This window comes from Pelodiscus sinensis, chromosome 20 (genome assembly GCF_052426305.1).
Source record: "Pelodiscus sinensis isolate ZL-2025 chromosome 20, ASM5242630v1, whole genome shotgun sequence".
Classification (NCBI taxonomy): domain Eukaryota; kingdom Metazoa; phylum Chordata; order Testudines; family Trionychidae; genus Pelodiscus; species Pelodiscus sinensis.
Window position 1 is genome coordinate 532,838 of NC_143071.1, and position 21,577 is coordinate 554,414.

General features: G+C 45.9%; 1 protein-coding gene and 1 long non-coding RNA gene across 3 annotated transcripts in view; one reads left to right on the top strand and one right to left on the bottom strand.

Moving 5' to 3' along the window:
• CCDC57 (coiled-coil domain containing 57) overlaps nucleotides 1–21,577 on the top strand; it is a 173,555-nt gene that overhangs the window by 120,636 nt on the left and 31,342 nt on the right. The window lies entirely within an intron of this gene.
• LOC106732978 (uncharacterized) lies at nucleotides 335–20,576 on the bottom strand. Its single transcript, XR_012896943.2, has 6 exons — nucleotides 19,259–20,576; nucleotides 18,745–18,868; nucleotides 15,653–16,680; nucleotides 3,318–3,413; nucleotides 2,807–3,075; nucleotides 335–629 (listed from the first exon to the last, which is right to left on the bottom strand). It is a non-coding gene; the product is annotated as an uncharacterized LOC106732978 (long non-coding RNA).

Below are 21,577 nucleotides of genomic sequence, written 5' to 3' on the forward strand. Positions count from 1 at the left end.
AGATGGTGGCGGTCAGCCAGGAAGTGCAGTTAGCAGAGATATAGGAGAAACAACACCATCTTCTCAAGAATCTCCAGCCAACACAAAGCTCCAAGATAGCCATTACCTTGGATGAAGCTATACTTGAAGTAGCAGATGAAATTTGGCAAACCCCTGCATCTGCCCTGCCCACCAGTAAGAAAATGGACAAGAAGTACTTTGTGCTGCTTAAGGGGATGGAATTTTTATTCACCCATCCCCAGTCCAACTCCCTGGTGGTTGATGCTGCTCAACAAAGATAAAAAACACTGCACTACAAAAACTCCACCATTGACAGAGATAATAAGAGGCTGGATTTATTTGGCAGGAAAGTGTACACGTCTGCAACGCTCCTGCTTAGGATAGCAAATTACGTCACACATTTATCAAATCATAATTTCAATAATTATACCAAGCTAACATCGGTCTTAGACTACCTCCCTGAATCAAAGAGGCCCATATTGAAGTCCATCGTACAAGAGGGGTACACTTCCGCCAGAGTAGGGCTCCAAATAGCCATGGATGTAGCGGACACAGCAGCTCGGTTGATGGCTACTGCAGTGGTGATGAGACGGGTTTCTTATCTTCAATCAGCAGGAGTCCTCAGAGACCTGCAAAATAGAGTGGAGGACTTATCACAGAGAAGACAGATAGCATGCTTCATTCAAGTAAAGACTCACACACGACCTTACACACCTTGGGGATGTACACTCCCTCGTACTGGAGGCGTCATTATACCCCTTATTGGAGGCGTTATGATTATTCTTATAATAGCCAACATTGGCAACATCAACAACGGGGCTTTGATCAATACCACACCCGACAAAGACCTCAGAGATGCCGTAACCAAAATAATTGCACACAATCTCAACCTGTCAACAAGCAGCACATTTGACTCCTCGGTCGAGAGCATGCAAACAGTCACACACACTAGGAACATGCACCGTAGCACCCACTTATTCTACCATCGTCTGCAGCCCTTTTACTAGCAATGGGCTGCTGTCATCACCGACAAGTGAGTCTTGAGATAATTCAGTCCTGCTACACAATACCCTTTCTCTCCATCCCCTCCACCACCCCACCTACCCCGTCCTTCTTCAGGGACCCTTCTCACGAGAACTTGCTGCACAACAAGGTCAACCATTTACCCTCCATAGGTGCAATGGAAAGAGTTCTAGATGAGTTCTAAGGGAGAGGGTTTTACTCCCACTATTTCCTCACACAAAAGAAAATAGGTGGAGGGAGACCAATACTTGATCTCTGGAAATTAAACAGATATCTCCAAAAACAACAATTTAAAATGGTGACTCTTGCCTCTGTAATACCTGCACTAGATCACAACAACTGGTTTGCTGCTCTTGACCTTCAAGATGCGTATTTTTATATCACGATTCATCCTGCACACAGGAGAGTCCTTCGGTTTACAGTTGACATAGACCATTTCCAGTACTGGGACTTGCCCTTCAGTCTGTCCACTGCCCTCACAGTATTTTCAAAAACCCTGGCAGTAGTTGCGGTGCATCTACGTCGAGAAGGAGTAACTATATTTCCCTACCTCATGACTGCCTGCTAAAGGGCCATTGATCAACTGAGACATCTATTATGGTAGATATCACCACAATGGACTTTCGATTTCCAGGGGCTATTAGTTAACGAACACAAGTCAACATTCCACCCTACTCAGGAGCTGGCATTTATTGGCGCCCGATTAGACGCCACTATGGCAAGGTCTATTTGCCCCTTCAAAGGTTCCAAGCTGTTCGGAACTTGATAGACATTATATGATACAGCCCTACCGTACAGATAATAGCTTGCCTAAAACACATGGGGCATATGGTGGCTACAATATATGCAGTCCATCATGCCAGGCTGCATTTCCACAGCCTACAACACTGGCTAGCATCTGTGTACAACCACACAAAGCACAATGCTCACAGATCAGTGACACCTCTGACTTTGGTCCTGCATTTCCTCAAGTGGTGGACAGACCACAAAAATCTTCTTGCTGGTGTCCCCTTTCTTCAACAACAGCCCTCATGCCATATCACCACAGATGCCTCCCTCATAAGTTGGGGCGTGCACATGGGCACCATGTCGGTCCAGGGTCGATGGTTGCCTCAGGAGACTTCGTTCCATATAAACCTGGAACTCAGAGTGGTCTTCAACGCATGCAGGCACTTCCACAACCATATTCACAATATGTCAGTCAAGATTCTCACAGACAACATCGCGGTGATGTACTATATCAGTCATCAAGGTGGAGCACGTTCTAGCTCCCTATGGCTGCGTCTAGACTGGCATGATTTTGCGCAAATACTTTTAACGGAAAATTTTTTCCGTTAAAAGTATTTGCGCAAGAGAGCGTCTATACTGGCATGTGCCTTTGTGCAAAAGATTTGCTTTCGTGCAAAAGCATCCGTGCCAGTGTAGACGCTCTCTTGCGCAAGAAAGCTCCGATAGCCCTTTTTGGCCATCAGGCTCTCTTGCGCAAGAAATTAACGTGGCTGTCTACATTGGCCATCTTGCACAAGAATACTTGCACAAGAGGGCTTATCCCTGAGCGGGAGCATCAGAGTTTTTGCGCAAGAACCACTGATTTTGTACATTACAAAGTCAGTGTTCTTGCGCAAATACTCGCGGCCAGTGTAGACAGGTGGCAAGATTTTGCGCAAAAGCAATCGCTTTTGCACAAAATCATGCCAGTCTAGATGCAGCCTATGTGTAGAAGCAATTCGACTTTGGAATTGGTGCATTCAAAACAACATCACACTTGTGGCATCTTACTTACCCGGAGTCAACAACCTTGCTGCAGATTTCCTGAGCAGGCCCTTCATACCGGATCATGAATGGGAGCTCCATGACAGAGTCCTTCATCTCCTCTTCTGATGGTGGGGGACACCCCTCATAGACTTCTTTGCGACCTATCGCAACAAGAAGTGCCGCTATTACTGCTCCAGAACAGGAGTAGGTCAGGGATCCTTGGGCGACGCACTCCTACTCAATTGGAACGGGCCTCTCCTGGATGCCTTTCCTCCCACAGTCCTCATGGCCAAAGTCCTGGAAAAGGTCAAGGTGGACAAAGCCAGCATGATATTAGTGACACCCTTATGGGCATGCCAACATTGGTTTCTCCCAGACTTCCTCACCCAGAACCAGAGGTTCTTGCTTCATCCCCAAGTGCACACCCTACAACTCACAGCATAGCTCCTAATTGGCTAAATGCATCCAAAGACCTCTGCTCCACACAAGTCAAGGACATACTGATCCACAGTAGTAGGCAGAACACCCGAAACACTTACCTTTCCAAATAGCGCAGGTTTGCCTCCTGGTGTTCCGTACATGATACAGAACATCATTCAATCCCTCTCCATCTCGTCCTCGACTGTATCCTGCACCTGAAACAGACAGGTTTGGCTTTATCTTCTCTAAAAGTGCACCTCACAGCAATCGCTGGCCTTCAGACAATCCATCAATAACACTTCAGTGTTTGCCCATCCCACTACCAAAAGGTTCATCAAAGACCTTACAAAGTGAAATCCTCCTAGAAAACCTGTCCCCCCCACCATGGAACCTGGACATAGTACTTGGGGCCTTAACCGCACCACCGTTTGAACCACTGGCTACAATTTCCTTACAAATAATGACTATGAAGGTGGTCTTTCTTTTCACCATCACATCGGCTTGCAGGGTCAGAGAGATATCAGTTCTCATGGCAGTGTCCCCATATACGATCTTTAACAAGGATGGGGTAGTTTTGAGACACCATTCAGCCTTCATTCCCAAAATCTGCTCAGAATTCCATGTCAATGAGCCAATTATCTTACCATCTTTTTATCCTAAACCACACACCTCACTATGTGAAGCATCGTTCCACATCCCAGATGTCTGTAGGGCACCTGCTTTTTATAGAGACAGATCTACTGATAGTCTAAACTTGCTGAGCGATCTAAAGGCGAGCCAATATCTCAATGTGTGTCAAAAATCATAACTTCATGTATAGCTGAATGTTATTCTGCGCAATGTGTACCTCTTCCATTGCCACCTAGAGCTAACTTCACAAGAGTTGTGCGTTGTTGCGGAAGCTTTGTATATAGTAGGTTAGAATAGACAATAAACTTTCTAACCTGCTTCATACCACAGGCTATAACAGCAACTACCTCAACCCACCGGATAATATTGTTAACCTCTCCAGCTACAAACTCAATCCAGCAGAAGAGTCCGTCTTGTCCTGGGGTCTCTCTTTCTGCCCCACGTCCCCCACAAACTGGATACAATTTTGTGGTGACCTTAGGCTTTTTTTCGCCGCCTCCGCCTCCGAGAATATTTCCAAACCACCAATAAACACCAATTTGACCTACCAGATCCCCCCTATCAACACCAAAGGAAAAATAATTCTATATGGACTCCCCCTGACGGTCGGAATTACAATCTGGATTTCTATATACAAAGCTTCCGCAACAACACACAGACTGACATTATTCACAAATGACAACAAGCAGCACACAATCTCAGCCGCGCTGAACACCATGCCATCCAGAGTCTCAAAAACAACCTGGATATTATAATCAAACCAGCTGACAAAGGGGATGCAGTGGTTATTATGAATAAGGCTGACTATAACCAGGAGGCAACCAGACAACTCTCGAACACCACATTTTACAAACTTCTCTCCTCTGATCCCACCTCGGAATACCAAAAGAAACTACACTGTCTCCTTAAAAGCCTCCCCGCAGCTACTCGGGAACAAATCCACACAGAAACACCTTCTGACCCCCGACCAGGATTGTTCTATCTGCTTCCCAAGATCCATAAACCTGGACACCCCGGATGTCCCATCATCTCTGGTATTGGCACGCTCACTACTGGTCTATCCAGCTATGTAGACTCTCTTCTCAAACCCTTCGCTACCAACACCCCCAGCTGTCTCCGAGACACTACTGACTTCCTAAGGAAACTACAAAACATCGATAACCTCCCCAATAACACCATCCTTGCCACCATGGATGTAGAAGCTCTATACACCAACATCCCACATGAAGACGGATTACAAGCAATTAGAAATACTATCCCAGAGGACACCACTGCCAACCTGATAGCAGACTTAAGTAACTTTGTTCTCACCTACAATTATTTCCAGTTTGAGTGCAACTTATACCTCCAGATCAGCGGCACAGCCATGGGTATACGCATGGCCCCACAGTATGCCAACATCTTTATGGCTGACCTAGAACAACGTTTCCTCAACTCCCGTCCCCTTTTACCCCTTCTCTGCTTACACTACATCGATGACATCTTTATGATCTGGACGCATGGCCAAGAAATACTGGAGACATTCCATAGAGATTTCAACAACCTATACCCCACCATCAACCTCAGCCTGGACCACTTGTCATCACCTACAACCCCCAACTTAAACCTGTCCAAAACATTATCAATAAACTACAGCCTATACTGGAACAGGATACCAAACTCCAAGAGGCTCTGGGAGACAGACCCATAGTCTCCTATAGACAACCACCTAACCTCAAGATGATTCTTACCAATAACCACAGGACATACCACACTAATACTAACCCTGGTACCTTCCCTTGCAACAAACCCCGTTGCCAGCTTTGTCCACATATTCATTCTGCTGATACCATTATTGGACTTAACCAAGTGAGTTATAAGATCAAGAACACATATTCCTGCGCATCCAGAAATATAATTTATGCTATCATGTGCCGAAAGTGTCCGTCTGCTATGTACATTGGACAAACGTCTCAGACACTTCGCCAAAGGATCAATGCCCACAAAACAGATATCAGACAGGATCACAAAGAAAAAACAGTTTCTTGCCATTTCAACCAGAAAGGACACTGTCTCAACGACTTAACTACCTGCATCCTGCTACAAAGACCCTTTAACTCTGCACTTGAAAGGGAATCCTCTGAACTGTCATTCATGCTAAAATTCGACACTTTACATCTGAGTCTAAACAAAGGATCCAGTTAGCTTACCCATTACAAAGATAGCTTCCCCAATTATCACTAATATCATTAGCCGACAGACATTCACCTCCCCCCCCCCCCCATTCCCCTTCTGTTCTGAAATTTGATTTGTCCTTTTCATATGTGCTCATTTTTTTAAATTGTATCCTTTGGTATATATGGTTGTGACTATTTTCTTCCACTATTTGATCTGAGGAAGTGGGTCTGGCCCACGAAAGCTCATCATCTAATAAACCATCTTGTTAGTCTTTAAAGTGCTACATAGTCCTGTATTTTGCTTCACCTTGGTGCAGTATCTGTTGTTCTTCGAGATGTGTATCCCCATGGGTGCTCTACTACCTGCCCTCCTCCCTGCTTTGGAGTCTCTTCTTATGTCTTTCAGATTCCAAGGTGGGTTCAAGGAACTGGCAGGAGCCGGACCGCGTGTGTGCAAAAGAGCGCAAACGCCACAAGACGCCTTCTGCGCACGTGCGGTCTGGATGAATACTGCTATGGAAAAGTCTCCAATCTGTGGTGCCGGAATGAGCCCAGCACCTACAGTGGAGCACCCATAGGGACACACATCTCGAAGAACGACAGTTACTGCACCAAGGTGAATAACTATCTCAATGTGTGGATGAGACAATAGTGTAGGGAGGATTAGTTTAGATTTATTAGGAATTGGGAAAACTTTTGGGGGAAGAAGGAACCTATACAGAGAAGAAGGGCTCCACCTAAACCAAAATGGAACCAGATTGTTGACACTTAAAAATAAAAAGTTCGTAAAACAGTTTTTAAACTATGGGCTGGGAGAAAGCCAACAGGTGCAGAGAAGCATGTGAGAAGGACAGAGCTGTCCTTTAGGGGAGAGTCTATTAAGAGAGATTTGCTATGTCCTAGTAAGGAGGAGAGGATGGAAGATGATAAAATACAGATAAGATCTGATGAGAAACAAAAACTTGGTGGAATGAGGATAACATCCCTGTCTCCCAGACCTCACAATCTAAGTATAAGACAAAAGAGAACAGGTAAAGGAGAACAAGTAAACAATGAAACAGTATTGGTCATGATGGGCAGATGTCTCTGCACAGCAACAGGCTAGCCTTCAGGATTTTATAAGTATCACCACAGAGAGTTTTGCAGAGAGATTTGAAGGTGAACAATGAAGTAGCTTTGCAGATGTTTATAGGCAGCACCTCTCAAGGGAGTGAGGCATCATGGGAGTGGGTTTGTTGTTTGTGCCATCCATAGTCCAGCCAGAGGCGAGCTTTGACAGCTTGATAGCAAATGAGAGATGATAGGTAGGGAGGGGATTAACACTGATGGGCCTTCAAAGAAACTGGGTGGACTCATTCAAGAGATTGGCTTGACCTGACTCAACCTTACAAATGGTTGTGGGAAACCTTCACTGATTCCTGACATAGCACCTCATCAGCCTGCCTGAAAACCCACAAACAGGCGGACAGAGGATACGTTTGGAAAAGGCTGGCAGGATTATGACATTTTGTATGTGACACCTTGTAAGTAAAAGGTATCCACGTGAAAAGGGCTCAGCGTTTTAATATGTCTGGACTTAGGTCTGGTACCAAAAGCAAAGCAAAAGGAAATTCTTCATGTAAAGCAATTATGAATACAAGATGTCACTGATGCAGAGTGATCTGGCTGGTGTGGTAAGCTGGCTGTGGACAGACAAAATGTGTTTTAAGATCCAAATGTTAATGTAAACATTTGTGAACAAAGCATGCAGATCAGACTTACAGTATGGGCGATTCTACCAAGGAAGTGGTGATTCTGAAAAAGACATGGGGTCATGTCTTTCTAACTGTGAGGATAGTAAGCCATGGAACTGGGGGTATGTCTACACTACCACCCTAGTTCGAACTAGGGTGGTTAATGTAGTCATACGAACTTGCAAATGAAGCCCGGGATTTGAATTTCCCGGGCTTCATTTGCATGTTGCCGGGCGCCGCCATTTTTAAATGTCCACTAGTGCGGACTCCGTGCCCGCGGCTACACGCGGCACAAACTAGATAGTTTGGACTAGGCTTCCTAGTGGAACGAAGTGTACAGATAGTTCGGAATAGGAAGCCTAGTCCGAACTATCTAGTTTGTGCCGCGTGTAGCCGCGGGCACAGAGTCCGAACTAGCGGACATTTAAAAATGGCGGCGCCCGGCAACATGCAAATGAAGCCCGGGAAATTCAAATCCCGGGCTTCATTTGCAAGTTCGTATGACTACATTAACCACCCTAGTTCAGACTAGGGTGGTAGTGTAGACATACCTGTCTGCCTCAAGAGGTTGTGGAAGCTCCTTCACTGGAGCAAAATGCAGGACAATATAGCACTTTAAAGACTAACAAGATGGTTTATTAGATGATGAGCTTTCGTGGGCCAGACCCACTTCCTCAGATCAAATAGTGGAAGAAAGTAGTCACAACCATATATACCAAAGGATACAAAAAAAAATTGTACCTGTATGTGTCCTTTGTTTAAGTATATACATAGTGTTAGAGCTCTTTAAAGATTAAGCTGTCACTTGGTACCATTATTTTCTATCCTCCTTTTTCCTTTGTAACCATTTAAAGATCTATATTTGCTAGGGTCGGTCTCTCAATTCCTCGGAAAGACGAATACGAGGTGGACGTCCCCATGGAACCTCGGGAGGACAAACACCTAACCCAACCAGCAGATAGATGGTAGATTGATGCTCAGAGTGAGTGTGCTGCTGGACCCATCTTTATACCCGTAGGGGCCCGTATCCTCTTTCTTATCTAAGATGCCAAATTGTACTGGTCCGTTTTGTGGCGCCAGTTCTTACAAGGGAGTTTCAAATAATTTACACTTGTAAGAGAGAGAGAGAGAGCTAAATTAGGAGTACTGGACATTCTTTGCTGGGCGGGAGATTCCCCTCCCCCCCCCCGGACGAGTGTGTGATCGTATCAACATGGGTTTCAGTCAAGGGCACTCCTCGGCAGCCTCTTGGTCAGCGATTAGTTTGACCACCCTCTTATCTCTGCTTACAGTTGTCCAGGGTCACTGGGTGAGCCAGCATATCTGAGCCTCCTGCTTCAAGGCTTTCAAAGATCATGCTGTTTTATTGCTCTGTGTGCCCTGCATGCTTTCAAGCAAGCAAAGATGGATGTTACGGGGAGGGAGGGAGGTCTGGCTACAGGAAGTCTGTGAGCCTTTAGTGAGTTTAGATTTATTTGAGTATTAAGGCTGCGTGAATCATACAAAATTGCATGAACTCAGAAACTTAAATTATGGCTGGTATTTGATTGCACAGTTTTGTGCGTCTTTATTTCTTTTGCTGGCTAGAAAATAATTTTCTTTTGCTTTGTGTAAGACGAGAGAGCCTTAGCAAGACATGTCTTGACCTGAAGCAAAGAATAAGTTATGAAAACGGAGCATCTTGAAAAGCCTAGAATTTCAATAAAATAGTATGTTATAATAAAAGGGTTTTGGTGGTGGGGTGGGAAAAAGAAGGGTTTGAAGGAAGAGAATTAATTCAGATATTAAATCATAGGGTAAGGTACATAATTTATGTATGGTTTGTGCAAGAGGTTCCTGGCTGTGGCCATCAACTCTTTCTGGCCATTCTCTGTACTGCTTGAAGGTCCCTGAGCTAAAACACATTTAGAACTTGTTTTTTACATCTGAGAGAAGAAGTTGCCACTGATTTTAGGCTAAGGGAACACAAGGAAATCAAATTAATTAATCAGCCAAATAAATGAATATGGTAGCTAAAGATCTCTAAAGTGCAGCGAAGTCTATAACCCCACACTGGCAGCTGGGTGGGACAGGAGCAGCTAAGTTTGGCATTATGCTTTAGCATGTATCGTGTAAAAAAGCAAACGAACAGGAGATGCTTGGAACTTAAATAACTTTTCTTTTGCAATATTTGAACTTAGATATAGAAAACTAAAGAGCCACTTTTACCATAATCCTCTTTCTTGCTCTTATTGGCTCAGCTGTCTGGTCTGAAATGTTATCTTTTACTGTCCCATACTAGACAGAATTTCAACAGCTTTGACTTCAGACTGTTGCACTTTTAAGAGCTATCCATGTAGGTAAAAAGCCAGCTGTGGCAGGGATGTTGGGTAAAATATTAACCAAGAGAAATTTCTATTTTTTTCTGGCTGTAGCCTGAGGAGGACTCACTATTTCTGATCTATGTTAAGTAAAATGTTTCATCTTTAAAGTGCTTTACAAATACTAACTAATTAGCTCTGGTTATGCTTTCTGCACTAAAACATTCTTCCAGCTTGAACTAGACATACTCCTGATGGCAAGCAATTCAGTGTTTCTGCAGCAGTGGTGCTGGGTTAAACATATATACTGAGCCAGCATTTCAGCAGAAAAGCCTCCTTTTTGAAGATTCTGCTTGCATATCCAAACTGGCTACCTGGAATTCAGCTGCAGGCACACATCTCAGAATGTGGGTACAAATCTGATGTAGGATAAAATTTTCAAGAGCATAGGAGCTTAAGAACCATTTTCAAAAGTGATTTATGCACTTGGCCACAGTGCCATTGGCTTTCAGTGAGACTTAGCTCCAAGGAGCCTAAGTCACTTTTGAAATTGGACCTTAAACTCCCACGTCACCCTGGTGTTTTTGATAGTTTTGCCTCTACTCATATCTCTACCTGCTAAAAGGAAAAATAGGCTCAGCCTTTCTGGATATTTAACCCACATAACATATATTCCTGATGGTTCTGTCAAAGGTCTATTTGAACACCAGCATTTCACATGAAGATGAATTACAGGCTGTCAGGAACACCATCCTTGATGACACCGCTGTGCGCCTGGTTACAGAACTCTGCGACTTTGTCTTCACCCACAACTATTTCCAATTTCGAGACAATTTGTATCTTCAAGTCAGCGGCACAGCCATGGGCACCCGAATGGCCCCACAATTTGCTAACATCTTTATGGCTGACCTTGAATAATGTTTCCTCTTGCCCCCTAGCACCTTTACTCTACTTACATCACATTGACGACATCTTCATCATATGGACCCACAGAAAAGAGACCCTTGAAGAATTTCACAGGGATTTCAACAACTTCCAGTCCACCATCAACATCAGCCTGGACCAGTCCATACGAGAGATCCACTTCCGTCACACGACAGTACAATTACATGATGGACATATTTCCACCAACTTATACCGGAAATCTACCAACCGTTACACTTCCCTATATGCCTCTAGCTTCCATCCAAGACACATTTCTCAATCTGTTGCATACAGCCAAGCCCTAAGATACAATGGATTTGCTCCAATCCCATGGACAGAGACAAACACTTACAGGATCTATATAGAGCGTTCTTAAAACTGAAATACCTACCCGGAGAAGTGAAAAAACTGATCGAAAGAGCCAGACATGTACCCAGACATCAGCTACTTCAAGACAGTTTCAGAAAAGAAAACAAACAGGACACCTGTCCTCACCTACAGTCCACTACTTAAACCCCTTCAATGCAGTATCAACAATCTACAACCTATCCTAGAAAATGACCCCTCACTCTCACAGGCCTCAGGAGACAGGCCTCTAACCTAAAACAAATTCTTTCCAGTAACCACGCAGCACACATCCATCATAATCATCCAGGAACCCATCTCTGCAATCAGCCCCGGTGCCAACTCTGTCCACACATCAGATATACAACAGATATCATCACTGGACCTAACCATATAAACCACCACATCAGACGCTTGCCATCAAATGCCAGCAATGCCCCTCTGCCATGTATATTGGCCATACTGAACAGTCTCTACAAGAAAGAATGAATAGACACAAATCAGATATCTGAAAAGGCAACACACAGAAATCTGTTGGGGAACATTTTAACTTGCCTGGGCACTCATTTAATGGATCTCAAAGTCACTGAATTGTTTCAGACCTATTTAAAAAACCAGCTTCACAGGGAAGCCTTAAAGTTTAACTGCATTTACAAGTTTGATTTCTATCACTGAGGGTATGTCTACACTACAGCGCTAATTTGAACTAACGGATCAAGACTAAAAAACTAGTTCGAATTAGCGTTTTGCTAATTCGAACTAGCATGTCCACATTAAGTGGACCCTGAACCAGGGTTAAGGATGGCCGGAAGCAGTGCCGGCAGGGCATCAGATGAGGACTTAGAGCATGGAGCTGCTGCCTCAGGCTAGCCGAGGGCTGTGCTTAAAGGGTCCCGACCCCCACCCCAGACAGACAGTTCTCAGGGGTGCCCCGCTTGCAAAGCAGTCCTGTCTTGGAGTGCACTGAGTGCCAACACTGGGCACATCACAGCACTCGGCCATCAGACCGGCTGCACTTGCCGCAGGCTGCCATCTGGGGAGAGGGTGCAATTGGGGGGCTGCAGTAGAGCTTCCACCCCCAGAAGCCCGCAGAGCCAGCCCAGTCCTCCCCATCGTGGGCTCGTACCCCATTCCTCCCTCACCTCCTTCCACTTACCCTTCCCTAGCCCCCCTTCCTGATGTACAAAATAAAGAAAACGTGTGGTCAAAAATAGAATCTCTCTTTATTGAACAAAACAGGGGGAGACTGGGAAAAGGAAGTGGGAGAGGGGAGGGCAACTAAAATGATCAGAGGTTTGGAAGAGGTCCCATATGAAGAGAGGCTAAAGAGACTGGGACTTTTCAGTTTAGAAAAGAGGAGACTGAGGGGGGATAGGATAGAGGTCTATAAAAGTATGAGTGGGGTGGAGAGGGTGCATCAAGAAAAGTTCTTCATTAGTTCCCATAATAGAAGGACTAGAGGACACCAAAGGAAAGGAATGGGTAGCAGGCTTCAAACTAGTAACAGAAAGTTGTTCTTCACAAAGCAAAGAGTCAACCTGTGGAACTCCTTGCTGCAGGAGGCTGTGAAGGCTAGAACTAGAACAGAGTTTAAAGAGAAGTGAGATAAAGTGATGGAGGTTGGGTCCATGGAGTAGTATTAGCCAGGGGGTAGGAGTGGTGTCCCTGCCCAAAGTTTGTGGAAGGCTGGAGAGGGATGGCACGAGACAAATGGCTTGGTCACTGTCTTCGGTCCATCCCCTCCAGGGTCCCTAGGGTTGGCCGCTGTCGGCAGACAGGCTACTGGGCTAGATGGACCTTTGGTCTGACCCAGTATGGCCATTGTAAGCTCAGGGCTCAGGGTCGGGGCCTGATTTTGATTTTCATGCACACCTGCTCCTGGGTGGCCAGGCTGGCAGCTCTCCTGCCTTAGACGGCCACTTTCCTGTACCTAGTGCGGAGGTCGTGGACGAGGTCCACGATGTCTGCACTAGACCAGGCGGGTGCCTGCCTCTTGCAGTCCCGGGCCAGCTCCCAGGAGCCGCCAGCCTGGTCCTGGGAAGAGGGGGAGTGCTGGCTCGAGCCGTGCCAGGTGCAGGGTCTGCGGGCTGGGTGCTGGCAGGCTTGCACCTGGCACGGGCATCGTAGCCAGCCCGTGCCCCTTTAAGGGGTCCGGGGCTGGGAGGGGAGCAGACGAGTTTCCCTGGTGTTGGCCAGAGTGGCCACCAGGGAAAGCTGGGGTGGGCTAGCCTCCCACTAGTTCGAATTAAGGGGCTACACACCCCTTAATTCGAACTAGTAAGTTCGAACTAGGCTTAGTCCTCGTAGAATGAGGTTTACCTAGTTCGAACTAAGCGCTCCGCTAGTTCGAATTAAGTTCGAACTAGCAGAGCGCTAGTGTAGCGCCTATCAAAGTTAATTCGAACTAACATCCGTTAATTCGAATTAACTTTGTAGTGTAGACATACCCTGAGTTATGAACAAAGACATTGGCTGAATGGCCCACTACATTCCACATCCCAATGACATAAAAAACCAAATAATGGGTACTTAAGAACAGTTAGAGAAAGTACTATCAGCTTCATGTAGCATGGACACTCTAATTGACTATTTCTTTCCCCCTTTTTGCTTCTTCTTTTTCCTTCTCTCCCTCTACTCCATCCCCTATTTATTTAGAAACTGGACCTTTAAGTAAATTCCATTCACCTGAAGAAGTGGGTTGTGCCCACGAAAGCTTATGATGCCATCTATATGTTTTGTTAGTCTCTAAGGTGCTGCAAGACTATTCATTGTTTCTTAAATTTTTCCAATTACTAACTTGACTATCCCTCTGAAGTTTCTGAGCATTGTACAGTTTCAAGCAGAATGTGGCACATAGAGTTTTTCCTACCCTTACTCCAGTGCCCTCCTGCAAACATTTTTGTTTTAAATAACATCTCTCACTTTTGGGTATTCACTCTTGATCATTCCTGCCTCATAAAATTGCAATGCTGAGATATATACCATTTAGTGTAGAGAAATTAACTATGTTCAAAACCACTTTGAGGAATGGGCATATAGGGTTGGCGGCATTTACGTTAGTCCATTTCCTGCACAAAGGCAGGACTAAGTACCACTCCAGTGAGATGCTTGTGGAAACTGCTCTTAAAATTCTCTAATGACACGGATTCCATAGCCCCCACCCCAGGTAACCCAGTCCAGTCCACCATAACTCCCAGATGCTTCTCAGCATTGCTACTGCCATTGCTACTTCCTCGTAGAAAGAAGTTTACCAATAGAAAAACCCCTCTGTTCTTTTGATTTTTTTTTTTAAAGAACTCGATTGCAGTGTGGACGTAAGTGAAGTTTTTTCGGAAAAAAACACAGTTTTTCTGAAAAAACTCTGTAGTGTAGATGTAGCCATATAATTTACCTAAGTATTCTATAAGCTTTTCTTTCCCCTTACTTATTAATACTGAGTTAAGGATTTGCTTTTCTTTCTGTTGATGGACAAAAAAAATTGAAAGTGTACTTTTCTTTTGTAACACAGCCTCCACAGAGCCCCCGTATAGGTATCCTATGTCTAACTATGAGTTTGTCTATACTGCGGTGCTATTATGGGATAGTTCCAGTATCCTGAAATAGCTATTCCATGTCTTTGAAACAAGCCCATTATTTCAAAATATAATGGGCTCCCTATTCTGACGTCTCTGTAAACCTTGTTCCATGAGGATTAAGGGCCATTTCAGAATAGTGGTTTATTTTGAAATTCGCACTGTATAGACAGCACCAAATTATGAAATAAACTATTTTGAAATTAACTCAAAATAAGCTATGCAATTTTACAGTGTAGACACACCCTATGTGGCCAAAGAAGCAATTTGGATAGTAGTTGGCTGTTAAAGAGTGTGTGCACATATCCCAAGTGGCCTTCATTTCATACCCTCATGTATAAATACTCTGTGCTCTCTGGCAGTTTCTCTGTCCACCTGCTGGGACAGTCACAGAACCAACTTCTCTTTCTCTCCCTTTTTGTGTCCATATAATAGTTGTAAATAGTGAATAGACGTAGTGTAAACTTGAGTCTTAGTTTGATTTTTTTCCTAGTTCTCATCAATTTTTGTTGTTGTTTTTTTCATCTCAGGCCTTGCCTAAGATGGTGGAGTTGTGTCGGAAAATAGGGTTTAAGAAGTGTCCTCTTAGCCTCACTATGTTTCCTCCTAAAGCTGGGCATGAAAAGTACCTTTTGGTTCTCCTTTCTCAGAGAAAGGCATTTAGCATAGGCCTGTGATGCCTGCAAGGCCTTGCCAAAGATGACCATAAAACTCCACTCTGGAATGTGCTCCTGCAAGAGACAGTAGTAAAATGTGAATCTGGGTGGCTTCTCCTAAAATAGCCACATACAAACCATGTGGCTGCTGAGCCTCCATCAGTTCCAGAGTCTGATCCAAAATCCCAGTCCTGATATAAACACTTCTCGAACCATCGAAGGAAGTTGTTCCAACTCAAGATCAGAGTTCTTCAAAATGAAGCTGAAGAAATCATCTCCTACAGTTCTAGCAGCTTCCAGAGGCCACTAAGTTCAGCAAAATGGTGTTCCGCAGAAATCTGTTGTCTGATCCAGACGGACCCCAATGCAGTCTGCTTCTGTGGAGCACAAGATTCACCTCAAAACAAAGCTTCTTCTGATCCAGGCAGCTTGACCTAGTTATCCATTAACCATCAGATGTGTGTCCCCTAAGCACTAGAAGTCAACACTCTTTGAAGGCAGTGTGGGAGGAGATGCTGGTTGATTTGGAACTGTCAGTGCTAATGAACCCCAGATACTCTCCTTTTGGCTCCATTGCATTGGTTCCTCCAACATCTCCTCTGAAATAGTTGATCCCTCAGCATTGTGCCCATGAGCCGTTAGCTCTGAAGGAATTTCTTTTTAAGGACAGGCTTGTGCCATCACCTGATCTGTAGAACCCATGGGAATGAGCTCAGTATTGTAACCTGGGATACAAGATAAGCTGGTGCAATCCCATTCTGCTGCAGCTCCCAGTGAGGAGGAACCCAGGTCAATGAAAGAGCTGTATATGCCCCCTTGGACGCCTCCCAGAGTTTAAATCTTAATTGGATTTTCTTCCATGTAGACACTATACATCTTGGGGATTTGAGCCCCATATCCTCTGCTACCCGTATCAGTGGTCTCTTCAGTGAGAAATGATGATGTTCTTTATCGAGTAGTGTCCCCGTGGGTGCTCCACTGAAGGTGTTGGGCTCGTCCCGGCACCACAGGTTGGAGATTTTTCACCAGCAGTAGCCCCGTCGGACTACGCATGCGTGCGTGCTGTCTTGCGCCATTCGCGCCCTTTTCTGGAGTGCAGTTCGACCCTGACAGTTCCTCCTAACCGTCCACAGCTGCAGATGGAGTCAGGACGAGCTCCTTCTCCGCTTTGAGGAGAAAAGGAAAACAGAAATAATTAGTTCATTCGTTTAGTCTAGTTGTTGTTAGTAGCTGTTCTAGTTAATTATAGTTCTTATAGTTCAGTTTCTAATTTAAAAAAAAGAATTTTTGTTTGTTCCTGTTTCCAGTTATACGTCCTTCAATAGATTAGCCCTACCTCAAAAAAAAAAAAAAAAAAGCCCTACCACATCAGATGGACATTCGCACTGCATTAAGTGCCGCAGAGAGGGTCATATCCCTCAAAAGTTCACCCACTGCACTAAGTTAACCGCACGAGCCAGGCGAGTCAATGAAGCTTTACAGCCACCAACCACGGCCTCATTGGCTAACAAGACACCTATGGCACACAAACCTCGCCCTATCTCCACTGCCTCGGATAAGAGGACCTCCACACCTACCAGACGAGTGAATGTGGGAGACAGACCTGGCACCTTGGGTATGCCACCGAGTCAAGATGTCGACAAAACAAACAAGGGCCGTAGCACATCAGCTCCAAGCCTAGCCCTATCCAATGACCCACCACCGACATCCCATACAGTGCCGCGGTCAGAGGCAGCACCAGCAACAGCCCCAAGGACTCACACTAAGACCGTACCAACGGTCTCAGCACCGACCCCTCCGGCAGCAGCACACATTGGGCCAACAGCACCGGCACTGTTACCAGCGGCATCGACGGCACCGACACAACCCAGCAATATAACGGAACCGGGCTATGATGTCTCTGCACTGGCCAGCCCTCTGCAAACAGCTTCCTGTGCTCCTCTCCCCAGTACCTACAAAGGCACAATGAAAGTCCAGACGCATTCGCACACCCTCCCCTAGCCTGGATCCAGCCTCCTTTGCCTTCTTCTCGCTCCGGGAGCCAGGACCGTGCATCACACTATGTTTCATCCAGGGAATACTACCACAGATCACCACGTCATTCCCCATCTCCCCGATGATATTATCATGCCCACTATTCCCGGTCGCCATCTCACTACACTGTGAGGTCAACGTCACTGAGATCTCCACCACCTTCGGTGTACTCCCACCGTTATGGAAGTGCAAGCAGGTATTCTCCGAGGTATTCCCCGGCACATACCATCACAGGCAGCACTACAGCCACTATTATCGTGAGCGCCCATACTCGCACAGCGGAGAATACCCTAGTTCGAGATCACCTCGCTATAGGCGTCCAGTGTCTCCGCAGCATCCTGCTCAGGACACCTCGCCTTCACACACGGTACCACCAACGCCCACAGGTGATGTGCCCTCAGTCCGTAGCCACCAGGAGCAGGATGACAACAAGCCTTCGGATCACAAACAACAGCACTCAGACTCTCCCACCAACCAGTCATCTTCACCCAATGACGCAGTTTTCACAGGGGACTCTTCTCCAACAGACGACTATGAGCAATTCCAGGAGCTTTTTAAAAGAGTCGCTCAGTCTCAGGAGGTGCAAACCACAGACATGGAACAAAAGTAACATTGCCTGCTAAGGAACCTACAGCCGTCCCAGAAATCCAAGCTAGCACTTCCCTTCAATGAGGTCGTACTGAAAATCGCTAACAACATCTGGCAAACTCCAATCTCCACCCTACCGACTAACAAATGGTCAGATAAAAAGTATTTCGTTTCTTCTAAGGGGATGGAGTTTTTGTTTACGCACCACCAACCTAGTTCCCTCGTTATGGACACTGCACAACAGAGATAAAAAATACCACAGTGCAAAAACGCCGCCAATGATAGGGAAACCAAATGCCTGAACATTTTGGGCAGAAAAGGGTATTCGTCTGCCACCTCAACGTTAAGTATGGCTAATTACACGGCTCTTCTTGCTAACCACGTTTTCGACAATTATACAAAACTAGTCGCTCTATTAGAGCATTTACCAGACACCAAGAGACACATCCTAAAAACAGTAGTTCAAGAGGGCTACGCAGCAGCTCGTACGGCGCTGCAGATCACCCTTGACATCGCTGACACAGCCACATCAGTGGTCATGCGCCGCGCATCCTGGCTTCAGTTAGCAGCAGTTCCGAAAGACCTACAATCGAAGGTAGAGGACGTACCTTTCGACCGTGAGTTGCTTTTCGCCCAAAATACGGATCAGGTCTTCCACTCAGGCAAGGACTCTCGCACTACCTTGAGAATGTTGGGAATGTACATGCTGCCGTATCGATGAAGATACACGCCCTACAAAAAACAGAGACCGTTCTCTTATGCTTCAGGCCATATGAACAGCCAAGACAGAGACAACGCCCACAAAAACGTCGCCAGCAGTCCAACAAGGTGCCCAATTAACAACACGGCCAGCAGCAGGTTTGATGCATCAGTTGAGGGACTGTGCACCATCCCGTTAACAGAGGTACCACACAATGCAAAGAAATTATTCCATCACTGGTTGAGGCCATATCACCTGCATTGGTTCACCATAACCACTGATCAATGGGTCCGAAAAATAGTCACATCGGGCTACACTATCCCTTTCACTACACTGACCCCTCCCGCCCCACCTTCCCTGTCCCTCTTCAGGGACCCCTCTCACGAGCCTCTTCTGCAACAAGAGGTCTCATCCTTCCTTACCATCAGGACAATGGAGAGGGTACCAGATCAATTCCAGGAAATGTTTCTATTCTCAGTACTTCCTCACTCAAAAGAAGTCAGGAGGCTGGTGGCCTATCCTGGACCTGTGCCGGCTTAACCGCCACCTTCGAAAACACAAATTCAAAATGGTCATGTTAGCATCAATCATCCCAGCTCTCAACAAAGGGGATTCGTTCACGTCCCTCAACTTGCAGGATGCCTACTTTCATGTAACAATACACCCAGACCACAGGCGGTTCCTCCGATTCATAGTGGGCACAGAGCACTACTAATACAGAGTGTTACCTTTCAGGCTCTCAATGGTGCAAAGAGTATTTTCAAAGACCCTGGTGGTCGTGGCTGCCTACCTTCGACATCTCGACATCACAATATTCCCTTATTTAGAAGATTGTCTACTAAAGGCTCCCATCTTGGAGGAGGCTACATCGGTGGTCAGCACAACAAAGGCAGCATTTGAAGTCCTGGGGCTTATAGTCAATCTCGCAAAATCTTCCCTAACACCACATCAGTCCCTGGAATTCATTGGTGGGAGGCTGGATTCAATAACTGCAAGAGCATACTTACCCCCTAAACAGGTTTCATACCATCCAAGATCTTGTTCATACCTTATTGGTTGCTCCCAAAACCCCTATACTTACCTGCCTACAGCTGATGGGGCACATGGCTGCCACCACTTACGTAGTGCCTTACGCGAGACTCCATCTACGGTGCCTTCAACATTGGGTACTCACAGTGTCTGCGCCAGGTGTCCAGAGCAAGCACAAGGCAGTCTCCATCCTAAAACATGTCAGGGACTCACTAATGTGGTGGAACAATCCCAGAAACATGCTAATGGGTGTTCCCTTCCATGGCCTGAAGCCCACCATGCAAATCACCACAGATGCATCCTTACTTGGCTGGAGAGCCCACTTACAAAATCATTGGGCCCAGGGTCTGTGGATACCTCAGGAGTCCCTACAGCATATAAACTTCCTCGAATTACGAGCGGTATTCAACGCATGCAAATAATTTCTACACATAATCTGCGGTCTCACAGTACAGGTCCTCACGGACAACATATGCACTGTTTATTATATCAACCGGCAAGGCAATGCTCGGTCTCGATCCCTCTGCGCAAAATCCATCCAGTTGTGGAACTGAGCTATCTGATACGGGATCACCCTTACCACGATGTACCTCCCCGGCAAGGACAACATCATTGCCGATATCCTCAGCAGACAATTCCTCCCACAACACGAATGGGAACTGCACAACGAGGTCGCCTATGACCTCTTCCAACATTGGAGATACCCCAGTACAAACCTCTTCACCACCCACCGCAACAAGAAGTGTCATCATTATTGCTCACGGGTCAGCATCGGTGCAGCTTCCCAAGAGGATGCTTTTCTACTTGACTGAAGTCATCACCATCTGCTGTACGTCTTTCCTCCGCTTCCACTGATCCCGAGAGTACTGGAGAAAATAGCGATGGACAGTGCCACAGCGATATTGATAGTGCCATTTTGGCCCCGACAGATGTGGCTACCGCTGCTATCATGAATGTCCATGTCACAACTACTAGAACTACTGAATCTATACAATTTACTGTCTCAACAGCGGGGTACAGTAATCCACTCACATATCCATCACCTGCACCTCACCGCATGGCTCCTAGTTGGCTCCAAAGTTTGGAAATGATTTGTTCCCAGGCTGTAAAGCATGTTTTCATACACAGCAGACGCCACACCACACGAACGACTTATCTTCACAACTGGCATCAGTTCCAGTCATGGTGTTCAGTGAGGGGCCTCAATCCTCTTTCGCTGCCTATTCAGCAAATACTTGATTATATTCTACAGCTAAAGATGGCAAGCCTGGCGATATCTTCCCTCAAGATCCACTTGGAGGCAATCTCGGCCTTTCAACTGCCCATCGACAACCACTCAATATTCGCTCACCCATTAACCAAAAGATTTTTAAAGGGTCTTGGGAAACCTATACCTCCTCACAGGGTTCTTCTGGAGCCGTAAGACCTAGGTCTGGTCCTGGACACTTTGACTCGCCCCCCCCTTTCAAGCCACTCGTGACATGTGATCTCCACACGCTCAGTATAAAGGTGGAGTTCTTGCTTGCCATAACCTCGGCACAAAGGGTGGGTGAGCTAGCAGCACTTTCTGTGGATCCTCCATACACATTATTCACTGAGCACAGAGTAATGCTCCGCGTCCTCCCCACCTTTTTACCGAAGGTGAACTTGGTCTTTCATATAAATGAACCCATAAGCCTCCCAACTTTCTATCCGAAACCGCATTCCACCGT